The 13558-nt window shown below is 37.8% G+C and overlaps 1 non-coding gene across 1 annotated transcript; it reads right to left on the reverse strand.

Moving 5' to 3' along the window:
- Positions 1-4941: 4941 nt before the first annotated feature.
- On the reverse strand, positions 4942-5076 carry LOC112398708 (small nucleolar RNA SNORA43). The gene has a single exon (XR_003003046.1). It is a non-coding gene; the product is annotated as a small nucleolar RNA SNORA43 (small nucleolar RNA).
- Between the last annotated feature and the right edge of the window lie 8482 nt (positions 5077-13558).

Consider the following 13558-nt stretch of genomic DNA (forward strand, 5'->3'; position numbering starts at 1 on the left):
TTTTAGAAAGTCACAGTACATACCAGCATTTCAAAAACCCTGAGAATTCTGTAGTAAAGAGGTGAAAACGCCTTCCCTTGTTTTAACCCAGAAGTTCCCAAATACACTGGCTCATTAAATCTTACCTCCCTTTATTTTGGCTGAAGAACTACAATATCCTGCAGGACTCTGATACTTCAAGAAACACACTTTGGAAAAACCTGCTACACGGTTTTTCCAGCGCAAAATGAAACTAGAAGGAAAACGCTATCAGCAGAATGCAGTTCTGTTAAAAGTACAAATGACCTGGTGGCTTTAATAGGTAAACCTTCCAGAATATAATCAATGAATGTGAATATAATACACTAATTTTGTTTTTATTATTTCTAAAGAACTTTTTTATTGAAATTAGGGAGGGGATTAAAACTATGTCAAATGGAGGTTATAGATAGCTACTGAACTGAGGCAAGAAGTGAATGTATTAATCCTGCTACAATCACAGTCTCAAAGTAAATGAAAGAGAACTCATCAGTTTAAGAGTTATAGATTTCTTTAGTTAGAAAGGAATGATAAATGATGAGAATCAGTGGGATAATTTCAGCATGGAACATAACAGCTGAATATTATTTATATTTTATTATATATCAAGGGTATTGCAGTGTTAAAATTTCATCTCAATATATAAATCTAAAGACATATTAATCTGTACCTGTATTTCTGAAATAGTGAAATCCTCAGATGAAATTGGCACTCTGCTCATTTGTCAGTTCATTGATACTCTTGTCATTTTGTGGAAACAGAGAAAAGGAAAGAACATTTTCTATTTTCCAAGGAGTTCTGCTTCAGTTTTTTCATGAACTTACATTAGCAAGAACCAGTTGAATATTCTTTTGTTGGGTGTAGTGAGTTCAGCAGCCATCTGTGAAAGGAAATTACTATTTTATAGCCAATGACAAAAATTAAGTTTGCCTTCTAAACACAGAGAGGCCGCAAAACACCTTCAGAGCCCTTACAAGAGGGCAAGCTCCAGACTATATCCTATTTTTAAAACTTTTCAGACTGTCATATTAGAAGGGCGAGTAGGGTTTTATAAAGAGTCTGAGTTAAATGTCATAAGTTTTACAAATGGCACCAAAAAGCTCATATAATACCTTAATTTCTTAAACTAGTCACCTTTACCGTAAAAAACTCAAAAGGAAACAAACAAAATTAGAGAATTACTTAGTCTTAACTCATATAGACGTTGTTCTTGCCCTGTATTATTAGACAGGAAATGATGAACGAGAAAACCATGTGCATATTTTACAAATAATATGCATTCATGTGTATACACATGCATGCAGGTACACATTTGGCTGATACCACAGCAAAATGTTTATACAAAAGATTTTTCCCAGCAATGCTCTCTTATTATAGTGTCACAGTAGTAAACGCTCTGACATGATCTCAACTAAGTCTAGGATACCCAGTAATAGTTAAATCCACTGTCATATGCATTCCTTCTACTAAGCTTACTAACTCATCATCTAATCTCTTGCAACACTGAAATTCTGAGCCCATTTATATTTTACTAGTGGTAAGTAGGCCTAGACAGCAACATATTTGTATTTATGACTTCAGTTTACCAATCTTATTCAAGATTGTGTTTACCAAATATTTCTTTTCTACGCAAAGTGCATGTAGTTCTCATTCCTTCATCTGGACCAGACCAGCATTTGTAAAAATCATTAGGGCTGTGGGAGGGACTTTTGAGTTTATTATAGAAAGAGGAATTACAGATTTTCTAAATATTATTTTAAGGAAAAAAAAAACATTTAGATTGAAAATTTACCATGGTTTCTTTTGTTCTGTTTCTTCCATTGTTCCTCCTTTACTCACACACCAGCTGGTAATATTTGTGCATGGGGCATTGGGTCCCTGTCTTAAAAGTACATGTCATTAATCTCCTCCTCTTCCCCCCTCAGGATTGAGGTGTTCTTTCAATATCATATACTTGGCTTATCTGGGGCTGGTCCTACAATCTCCTGGAGTAAAGTTTACTTTTACATGAGCTATAAATTCATGACTTTTCATAATGGAACAGATTCCAAATATATAAAATTAATGGGATATTGGGATTGGTTTTCTAAATTCAAATTACATTGATGTAGACTCCTGGTATGACCAGAGCAGTACAGGTCAGCATGGTCTCCCCTTTGCTCTGTACAAAAGCAAAAGAAAATAAAGAAATTTCTGTAAACATCATTTTCAGGGAGAAGATAGGAGACAGATATAATCAACAAATTCTAAAATACATATAAGGGGCATAAAACTTCTAGAAAAAACATAGAATATGACACCAGGGCCAGGAAAGATTTCTTAGCACATAGATAGCACTTAATATAAAAGAAGCAAATAATGAATTTTACTTCTTCAGAGCTGAAACTTCTGCTCATTGAAAGATACTGTTAAACAAGTAAAGAGGCACTCCACACATACGGAGAAAATATTTGCCTTATATATATATCTGGCAAAGTGCTTGTATTCAGAATATGTAAAAACATCTATAATTCAATAAAAGGGGGCATACCCAGAGTTAGCTAAATTACAGGGCCAAAGGGCACAGTTCTCCATAAGACCACCCTCACTTCTGAGAAGAGGGGTTCTCAAAACCACCTTCAGTTTCAATAATTCTCTGGAAGTACTCACAGAACTCACTGAAAGCTATTTATATTCATGGTTACAGTTTATTAGAGAGAAAAAAACTTTTCAGAAAATCAGTCAAAGGAAGAGACTACTAAGGCATAGTTGGGGTTGGTTCCAAATGTGAAGCTTCTGTTGTCCCCAGGACGCATTACCCTCCCAGCATTGATGTGTAACAGTACACATAGAGTATTGCCAACTTGGGAAGCTCATCTAAACTCTGAGGAGCGTTGAGCTGAGGATGCTTGGTTATGAGAAAAGACATATTAAGTAACTTGTCAAATTCTTACTCTCAGAGGGCATAAATGGTACAAATCCTGCCTAGTGAATTATCATTTCCCAAGGTGCTAACAGTGGTATGCTGGAGCTAGCTCATACCAGCTTCCAAGAGCCAGTAGTTAAAAAGGCAGGAATTTTGCAAGCCAGATTTTAAATCACTGGTAGCCTTAAATGAAATTGGTAAATACTACTAATCAGGACACTACTAGTACTAATTAGTAATTAATTAGTCCTAATCCCCTCTCTCCCTATGCTGGTTTAGCAGCATACTGGTATGAAGTTTCCTTTTTTTGTTTCTTTTTTTTGTCTAGTCATGTCCTTTTTCATTGTTTTGGAGGTACCCACAATTTAGCATGGTATTTGCAACAGTTTTGAAAGTGTGGTAGCTGAGGAAATTTTTGCAATATAAAATAATTAATGTTGCTATTAAATTTGTATATATGTAGGTATCTTACACTGTAAATGAACACTGAACGTTAAAATTGTGTATATTTTTGTAAAAATAATACAACTTTTTAAAAGTACATTAAAAAGTCAACTTTACTTTTGAAAGTTTATGAAAAATTCATATAGTCAGTAATTGTAGTTTATATTTTGCCTTTTAATTTTAATATGTAATTTTAATATTGTAGAAGAAAAATAACATTCTTGAAAAATATATGAAAACTATTGGATTGGCCAAAAAGTTTGTTCGGTTTTTTCCGTAAGCTGGCTCTAGTAGTGCTTAGTTGTCTTTAATTTCATTCGAAACAATTTTGTTAGATTGTATTGTGACAGCTGTCATATCAGCTTGCATTAAAAAAAAAAACATCAAAATCGGTGAATTTTTGGTAGCCATTTTAATATTAAGATGGAGGAAAAAAGCAACGTTTTCGGTATATTATGCTCTATCATTTCAAGAAAGGTAAAAATGCAGCTGAAACGCAAAAAAAGATTTGATTTGTGCAGTGTATGAGGAAGGTGCTGTGACTGATCGAACTCGTCAAAAGTGGTTTTTGAAGTTTCATGATGGAGATTTGTCACTGGACTATGCTCCATGGTCAGGTAGACCAGTGGAAGTTGATAGCGATCCAATTGAGACATTAATTGAGAACAATCATATACCACGTGGGAGACAGCCAACATACTCAAAATATCCAAATCAGGTGTTGAAAATCATTTGCACCAGCTTGGTTATGTTAATTGCTTTGATGTTTGGGTTCCACATAAGTGAAGCTAAACCTTCTTGACCATGACCATATTTCCATGTGCGATTCTCTACAGAAACGTAACGAAAATGTTCTGTTTTCAAAACAAATTATGACGGGTGATGAAAAGTGGATACTGTACAACAAGGTGGAATGGAAGAGACCGTGGGGCAAGCAAAATGAACCACTACCAACCACACCAAAGGACGGTCTTCATCCAAAGAAGGTGATGTTGTGTATATGGTGGGATCGGAAGGGAGTCTTCTATTATAAGCTCCTTCTGGAAAGCCAAATGATAAATTCCAACAGGTACTGCTCCCAGTTAGACCAACTGAAAGCAGCACTCAACAAAAAGGGTCCAGAATTAGTCAACAGAAAATGCATAATCTTCCATCAGGATAACGCAAGACTGCATGTTTCTTTGATGACCAGACAAAAACTGTTACAGCTTGGCTGGGAAGTTCTGATTCATCTGCCATATTCACTAGACATTGCACCTTCGGATTTCCATTTGTTTCGGTCTTTACAAAATTCTCTTAATGGAAAAAATTTCAATTCCCTGGAAGACTGTAAAAGGCACCTGGAGCAGTTCTTTGCTCAAAAAGATAAAAAGTTTTGGGAAGATGGAATTATGAAGTTGCCTGAAAAATGGCAGAAGGTAGTGGAACAAAACAGTGAATACATTGTTCAATAATGTCCTTGGTGAAAATGAAAAATGTTTCTTATTTTTACTGAAAAACTGAAGGCACTTTTTGGCCAACCCAATAATAATTTTTATGTTTGATTTAAGTGGGGTTTTTTTTGGCTTTTTTTGCAATGTCCAGCTACAAACCATTCTTAGCACCCACTGTTCTGAGCACTAAAGCATAGAAATAGCTGCTTCCTCTCTGCCCCAACGTCACAGGTACAGCAGGGCAGCCACACCCGTGATGCCAGCGGGTCCAGCATCTGCAGGGCAGAGTCCCCTCCTTCCCACCCAGTGATTTAAGTTTTTGATAAAAAATGTATTTGAATTTCACATATTTGATTACTAGTACCTTTCACATTTAACACATGATGATTTTTGGCAGTAGAACAAAAATGTATGAAAAAATTCTTAATCATTACAATATAATTTTGTTCATGGTTGCCAGGTGTTGGAGGAGTGACAAACGGTGAGTTAGTACTTAGGGGGTGGGGTTTCTGTTTGGGGTCCTGAAAATGTTTTGGAACTAGATTCCACAACATGGTGAACATACTAAGTGCCATTGATTGTTCACTTTAAAATGGTAACTTTTATGTTATGTGAATTTCACCTAAATACAATTTTTTAAAAATAAATAAAGCAATATAATTTTGTTGAAAGGAAGGCAAGAAAAAGAATTTTAGGGGATACATATATATAATAACTTATGAATTATATATGTCTTATTTTATTATCCATCCAAACATCAGCAGTACATCACCAAAACATCCAGACATGTGTAAAAGTAACTGAATTCTGTCATTTTATATTTTGCTGACTTTCAGTCATATAAAAACTCTACTTTTTTTAACACGTTACTCAATTTTGTTATTATGATCATATATTTACCAAAGTAGAAGAATAAACATATTTTATTGAGTGCTAGTTTTAATGTGTAACTTTTATAATTTTTAGACATGTGTAACTTTTAAATATTTAGATGTGATATCTTGGCCTATATTTGTGCTTCTGCCTCAGACTCCGCCTACTACAGTGTGTGATGTATCAAAAGTCAGTGAAAAGGACAAAATCTGGGCAGTTCTGGAAGCAGTTCATCCAGTGATGCAGGGGAGAGTGTTAGATAACATGAGACACTTACCAAGCGCTATTTGGGGGTAAATGATGAAATTTTCAATTATGGATTAATTTTTTAATCTGATTTCATATGTTTAATGTCAATGATTAATTTAGTGATATTTCAGTAGACAATTTACATAGAGAATGAAAGTTTAGAAGTTTATTACATCAGCAATATCGTTCCAAAGGACGTTGCCCATCTCTTAAAAAATGCATTATGATATATGGAATGTCTGAATATCGGTACTTAAAATGGATAATTGTTTATCCATCAGCAGAGGTTTACCTACTTACTGATCTATTAAGTGTATCCAATAAGATACGGTTGGAGAAAATACGAGAAAAACAAAAAAGAGAATTTTACTTGCAGGGCATGTGTGTACCTTACAATAATAGGCACAGCAGAACAAAGAACTAAATATTACACGGCTGCCATAGAAGAGCTAAATGATCACTTGCTAAATTTCAACTAGAGTTGTTGGTGCTATTTAGAACTGTACTTTGAAATGGCGTTGACCAAAATAACTTTTTTTTTCCTGTCATTACATCCAGTTTTGCCATCATGAAATAACCTTAAGCATATGACAGATATCCTCTGGTAGCTCCAACTACAGAATAATTGTTATTCTCAGTCCTTACAAAAAAGTTAGAGACTGCAAACATTTTGAAGGTCAGGGACGTGACCTCCATTTCTTTTGTAGCTAACTTTCAGCACTCATGACTCTAGCTGTACTGAGGGCTGATGTCACGTTATGATTCTAGGAGGGTTTGATTGACAATAGTGCATGATAGCCCATCCAAAAAATTAATCTGTGTTGGAAACAGTGAGATGCCCTCAAGACACTCAGTCAGTTGGTTCTTCTTTACTTTTTCTTAGAGATAGTAAGGATTATAGCAATTCTCCTCAGTTCTTGAGAAAAGGTACCACGCAGACATCAGAGCAGCATCTTATGTCTGTATTTTCAGCACGTCAGCCAACTGATGAGGGAGCTTTAGTCTTCTTCACAATCATACTGAAATGTCAGTTTTGCCAAAGATAGAATCATATCCGTGCCAAATGTCTGGGTGGTGGGACCACACTGGGCCATGGCAGCACTATCTGTGATGACGGAAGAGCTTAAAAGGTGATCACAGAGGCATTGCTGCTCCGTCCAAAGCATCTTCCTTTGTCAGCACTTCAGAAACTCCTTCGTAACCATGGAGTTCGCGATAATCTTTCATGTGAAACATTTCAAAATGTCACATTACAGTTGTTATTCTTCCAGTAAGGGTTGAGTTTTCATGGAGCAAAAAGAGCAAAGGGGAGAAGTGCTTTTGAACATCAACCCTGAGAAGGCAGGAACCAGTCCTTCTTCATGATCTGATAGCTATTTTAGTTCTCAAAGAAGCATAGAAAGATCCAGGCTTAGGCATGAAATAACTTTGTAGTTCCTGTACCCTAAAAGATTGAAATGGCCTTGAAGGTGAAATCTCACCTCAAACCCTCATGCCTACCGTTTATTTTCTCCATTCCCTTCAACCTGCAACTACGATCTACACTCTTTGACTTAACAATGACTTTTGTCATTAAACTGGGTTTTACATAAAACCAAAGTCCTAACTCAGTGATCCTACTTCTGCCCTCCTACCAACTTTGAGACTTGTGAGAACGGCAGGCTTGCCTTGTCTTGTCTCTTGCAAAACACAAAGGAAAATACCTTTGAGAAGAGAAATACATATATATTCATATATATATTAATATAGTAGACTATACATATATATATATTAATGTAGCAAATAGACTGTCAGAAAGGGCAAATGACAAGAAAAATTTCATTCATTTCTCCCCTGAACTATCAGAGAAATGACAGAGGACAGATCTCAAACACAATCCCTTTGGGTTGCAAGCCAAACCCTAAACTCTGCCGTCAGAGCTGTGCCCTGTCTTGAAGGAAAAGATCACAGCTCTTTTACTCAGCAAGAGACAAAAATACCACGTGTAGAAGAGCAAAGCCTGAGAGCTATCATTTCTCCTCTGACTTCTGCTTGCTGCAGTCTGCTGAAAGATGTCATGGCTGACCAACCCTCAAAAATAGACACTGTGATGGTGATATATTGTGGCCCTTGAAGAATTTAATTGTCAAATTGACATTTATCAAAAGCTTTAGTGCATTTGAAAGATAAATTGCGCGAGTTTGGTTCAGATCAAAGAGCCCCCGTCCTTCTCCATTCATAGCACAGGCTGGCTTCAGCAGGCAAGTCATGTGTGAAAAATGATCCCTCTCCACTCCCAGCTCCTCTAAGCACTGCACTGGTGACAGATAATCACAAATTTAAATGTTAGCCTCCTCTTCAGAAAGTTCTTAAAATAATGGAGAACCCATTGAGACCATTTGTATTTGAAAGGAATGCTAAATAATTTAGCATCGGGGAGAAGGATGTGCTGTGCTGGGCAGATAAATGTTGAAACCCCAGCCCAGACTCTCTTCAGCAGTTGCCACGCTAATTACAGATCAATTACTTCCCAGTTGTTTGCAACCTTATCAAAGAATGGTAAATTTACTGAGAGCAAAGTGTGATAAGATGACTTTTCATTATTACAGTAGATTTGTTGAAACAGCTCTGACACTGAGATTAATAAGAGCTCTCCCAGAGGTAATAGGATCCGTGCGCATATAGGGAGAATCTAAGAGCTGAAAACCGGAAGCTGGACGCTATCATAAAAACCCTTCCTCTCATTAATTGTTATCCTGAGTGTGTTCGCAATGCAGAAGGCCAGGAAATGACCCATTCACTGAAACTTGCCTCGAACAATGAAGCTCTTCACTCCCAAAAAGGCATGCTGAAAATCAAAGGAAAGTAAAAGCATTTGGGTTTGGAAGCAAGAGAAGAATTTGTATGTGTATGGGGTGTGTGTGCGTGTGTGCGCGCACACACGCACGCACTAGCTGAATTCCATTTTCATTGGGACAATCACAAAGAGATGGTCTGTCCTATGTCACTATAAAAGGAAGTGTCAAAGTTTTCGGGGTGGATGTTAGTGGAATCACTAAGGACCTGAGACCAGTAAAGATTTGGGCTGGCAGCTAGGGTCACACAGCAAAATTCCTCCTGGGACAGAGCGACTGGGAGGAAAAACGAAGGGTTCATAGAGGCCAGGGAATCGTTCAGATTGGAATAGGTAATGCATAATGTTCTTAACACAGGGCACAGTAGCTATGGGGCCCTATTTTTGTTTTATTTTTTTAATTGAGAAACAACTCACTGAGGAACTCTCACATTGGTTAATTCTAGCACCACTGTGCCAGTCTCCCAGCCATTCAGAGGCCATCTCCACACCTCCTGATAAGTCTGAGTGGGCACTGGAACACCTGTGGAATTGTTTATTCAATTTTGCAAGCTACTGCTATTTTAAATATATGCTCCGGTCAGAGGAATATGTGGGAAATAAAGAGAAATGTCCTCCCTGACTTGGGAACTAAAGTAATGTTTCAAATCCCAGTGGAAATGGATGAAGAGAAAAGCTGAGAGGCAAGAGCCAGCTTTTGAGGCATGGACAGTCTTTTATAAGACATTTTAGTAAACTCTTTCATAACTTTTTTCTGACTTTTAAAGGAAATAAGAAACCATAGGGTAAAGGTCAGATCCCTTTGTGAATCGAAAACCAGTTAGGAAAGGGAAGGACTTGCTGGATTTGTGAGGCAGTATTTAGTGGTAGGACATGCATCCTCATGTCCTTGTTGAGTGTTGCTGATGAGCTTATGAACTAAATGCGGTTTTCCATAAATGATGTTTAACTTAACATCTTGGGAATTCCATTCAATTAAGCTCTGTACTATTAACCTTGTTTTTTGAACAGACTCAAATAAGTAAACTAATGCTCAAAGACAGAAAATAATTCTGCCCAGATTACTTTCAGAACCAAATTTGAAGCCTTGTTGCAGATGTCAACGCCGGTGATTCTGTTCCCCTGAGGATAAGCCGTGGCAAACTTGAAGACTTTTCAGATACAACCAAACTAGGAAAGAGGCCAGGGGAAAGCATGTAGTATTTAATTTGTACAAATGAAAGGAAAGATGATAATGACTAGGGAAAGCTAATATAAACTTTGTCTACTTCAAACTTAATTCTTAAAACATACAAACTTAATTCATACACATCCCTACGGAAGGATCTTAGGAGTAATTGTCGACCAATCAATACATTTCTTCTAGTAGCCTGAGCCACACACACGAAGAAAACAAGATGAAAAAGTAAGTCAATGTGGCATCAATAGTAATGCTTGTTTTTGTGTGTTCACTTTGTGTCTTTTGGCCACTTCAGTGAAATAAAGCAAAAATGATACAAGAATAATAAAATATCCTCTTTAACATTTCTCTCCATCTTCTAGAAGAAGGTAGCAAGAAACCCAAAACAAATATTTGCATCCTTTTCTACTCAATAGGCTATTTGTAAGGTGATAATAGAAAGCTCAGAAAAGCCTTTGAAAACCACACAATGGAATTTCCAGCCTAAATTTCGCTCCTCTCCTCTCAGTCCTCTCCCTTTCCCATCTCTCCTCTCACTTGCTGAATTTGATTTCTTTCTCTCTTGATGGTTATTTGGACGTAGCAACATAGTGCTTTTCACGTTCCTGTTGCAAATTTGTTTTCCTCCATTTTAAATATCAGGCTGGGAAAACTCTAGTGTGTGTCTGTGTGAGTTGCTATTATATGAAGGGGAGACAAGAGGAAGGGAGCTGGTGTGGTGTATGAATTACACATGGTGAGGTTATTTAGCATGGACTGTCTTGAAGCAGATGTGTTTGATGTATTCCAACACGTGCATATTCAAAACTCACAAGAGGTGTTAGGAAAGTTGATCAGTTCTCTCCATACTTCCTGCCCAGAATGTCAGAACAAAGGATCACTTGATGAAATTGAAGGGTAGAGGTTTATGAGGGGAGGGGGTACAAAATGAAAGGAAATTCCACTTCACATCACATTCATTCAACTTTCTGAATCTGCTTCCATGGAAATCCCTTATTTAGTACTGTAGCTGGATTTTAATAAGGTTAATTTTCTCACTGATGGTGCCACATGTACAAGGTTTCACTGAGATTATGATAAAAATAAGAAAATCTCTTGCTTCGGGTTGTAAACCATCCTTGGAATAATTAACTTGATTCTGGGCACAGTGTTGGCAGAGTTATTTGAGGGAAATGTTGGAGTTATCTCCCCTCCTCACAAGCAGTGCTTTTGGATCATTATTGCGCTGGATGAACATTTTCGCTTTAGAAAATCCTGCTAATGATAACCCTACATCCACTTTGTTGAAGAGACTGCTTCATTTTGTGTTAGCTGTCATTTTCTTTTTCTTATTATTTTTTTTTTTTTGGCTGCGTTTGGGTCTTCATTGCTGCACCCAGGCTTTCTCTAGTTGCGGCGAGTGGGGGCTACTCTTCGTTGCGGCACGCGGGCTTCTCATCGCGGTGGCTTCTCTTATTGTGGAGCACAGCCTCTAGGCACGCGGCCTTCAGTAGTTGCAGCACGCGGGCTCAGTAGTTGTGGCACGAGGGCCCTAGAGTGTGCGGGCTTCAGTAGTTGTGGCGTACGGGCTCAGGAGTTGTGGTACACGGGCTTGGTTGTTCCGCGGCATGTGGGATCTTCCTGGGCCAGGGATTGAACACATGTCCCCTGCATTGGCAGGCAGATTCTTAACCACCGTGCCACCAGGGAAGTCCCTAGCTATCGTTTTCTAAAGCGTTGGGACTGAGCCCCATTTTTAAATGTATACATTTTTTCATTACACAAGTAATATATGCTCATTTTAGAAAATACAGAAAATTAAGGAAAGAAGAGAAAAACTGATATCACCCAGACAGTGTTACTGTTAACTTTTCAATGAATTTTCCTGTAATCCTGTATTTCCTGTACAAAGGATTTTGTTGCTCGCTAGTTGGCTGGTTTGTATAATATAAAATCATGCTTGTTTCGAATTTTACATCTTGCCTTTCTGACAACATTTTAACAGAAGTATTTTCTATGTTATTGCATAGTCCTTATAATCATTGCAACGGTTGTATAACATTTCACTGAGATCATAGACTGTGGTTTACTTCACCGTTCCACTATTACTGAATATTTAGCTTGTTTTCTGTTTTTTGCTATTGTGTAGAATTGTTTCCTTGGACTAAATTCCTGCAAGTGGTGTTACTGAGTCAAAGAACATGAATATTTTAAAAGACCTCCCTAATTTGAAATGCAAATAACTAGGAGAAACAGATTGATCGGTTTGTTTGATTCCATGTTTCAATATTCAAATAATGAGACACTGCTTTAGGTAGGAGAATAGCAAAGACATCAATTGTAAGACATTTTGAGTGAACTGATGTCTGCCTCATTGTAAAGATAGGACCTGAGGTCTCTGCTGTGTACCAGTGCCCTTTATGGCACCCATACCTTGTCAAGTGGCCATCATTTTTATGGGACATCGGTTCCCAAACTGGTTTGTTGACTCTTGTTAGCAACCTTTTGTCATTTTCACAAAGCACATTCTCAATTCCCCTGGTGCAAAACATCTACAATTGCTGCTCTGAAGATTTTTGATGGTATTTTTCTTTCACTACTTACATAAAATTGAATTTGCTTTCTTTTGCTTCTTAGGTGACAGAGTAAACTCACCCAGGCACACTCAAGGGCAAATATGCTAACACAAATAAAGGGAGTTGGGCTGGGTTTCAGAAAGAGTATTTTAGAATGGGAGAAAAGGTTTTAGACCATCTTAAGAGGATTTTTTAAAAAGGATATTTAGACCATTTTCAGATCTCTTACCCACAACTTCCCTGGCCTAAGTGCTCCCTCACAGGAAGGAGAATTCCACCAGAGACAGACAGGGCCATTTTGTGGCAGTGGGTACCATCCTAACCCTGCAGCCTCAGGTGTCCCCTTATATTATCATAGTAGCAGAACTAGGAGATCAAAATGCCACTTTCTGTCTATGGCAAAAATGGGACTGTCCTCGTTCTATGCCTGCCCCAAGGCCCTGCTCATCTTTTGCCCTGGATATGCTGTGATGTTATGTCAGGGTCTGTACCAGCCAGCTGTGTCACATGAGCTTCCTTCTGAGAAACAGATGGGCAGGGGGAGGTCTGTTCCAGAGTTTAGAGAAGCTAGGGCTTGCAGGTAAAGTTAAAGCAATGGTCATCTTCAGTGAGGGGGCTTTTATGCAAGAAAAATAAGAGTGCCCTCTAAGGCAGCCAATAGGCAAGGATAGTTCAGCGCTGTTAAATGTTTTAATAAATTGCCAACCTTAAAAAATTGGGCAAATTCACATGAAAATTTAGGTTTCTTATTTCTCATTTAAAAAATCAAAAGGGTAACACTAGGCTTCATTTCCATTAAGTACTAGTCTGAGTGGTAACTCCACCCTCACACCATGAGACATTCTTTCCTGTTTACCATGGTTCCCATCTTTCCCTATTCATTTCTCACACCTTCCCACTTCAGTCACTCAGTTTCCTCTCCTGGCCAAGTAGGCACCTGAATTTGCAACCTTCGAGTTGCAAGAGTGTGGCTGGGAAGAATTGTGGGGTGCAGTATCCTATATCAAGCATGACAATACCTTGCCTTTCTCAAGGATTCCACAGTCTTTTTGTTAGGGGCCAATGTCA

Source organism: Neophocaena asiaeorientalis, unplaced genomic scaffold (assembly GCF_003031525.2).
Source record: "Neophocaena asiaeorientalis asiaeorientalis breed wild unplaced genomic scaffold, Neophocaena_asiaeorientalis_V1.1 scaffold26, whole genome shotgun sequence".
In the NCBI taxonomy this organism is placed as follows: Eukaryota; Metazoa; Chordata; class Mammalia; order Artiodactyla; family Phocoenidae; genus Neophocaena; species Neophocaena asiaeorientalis.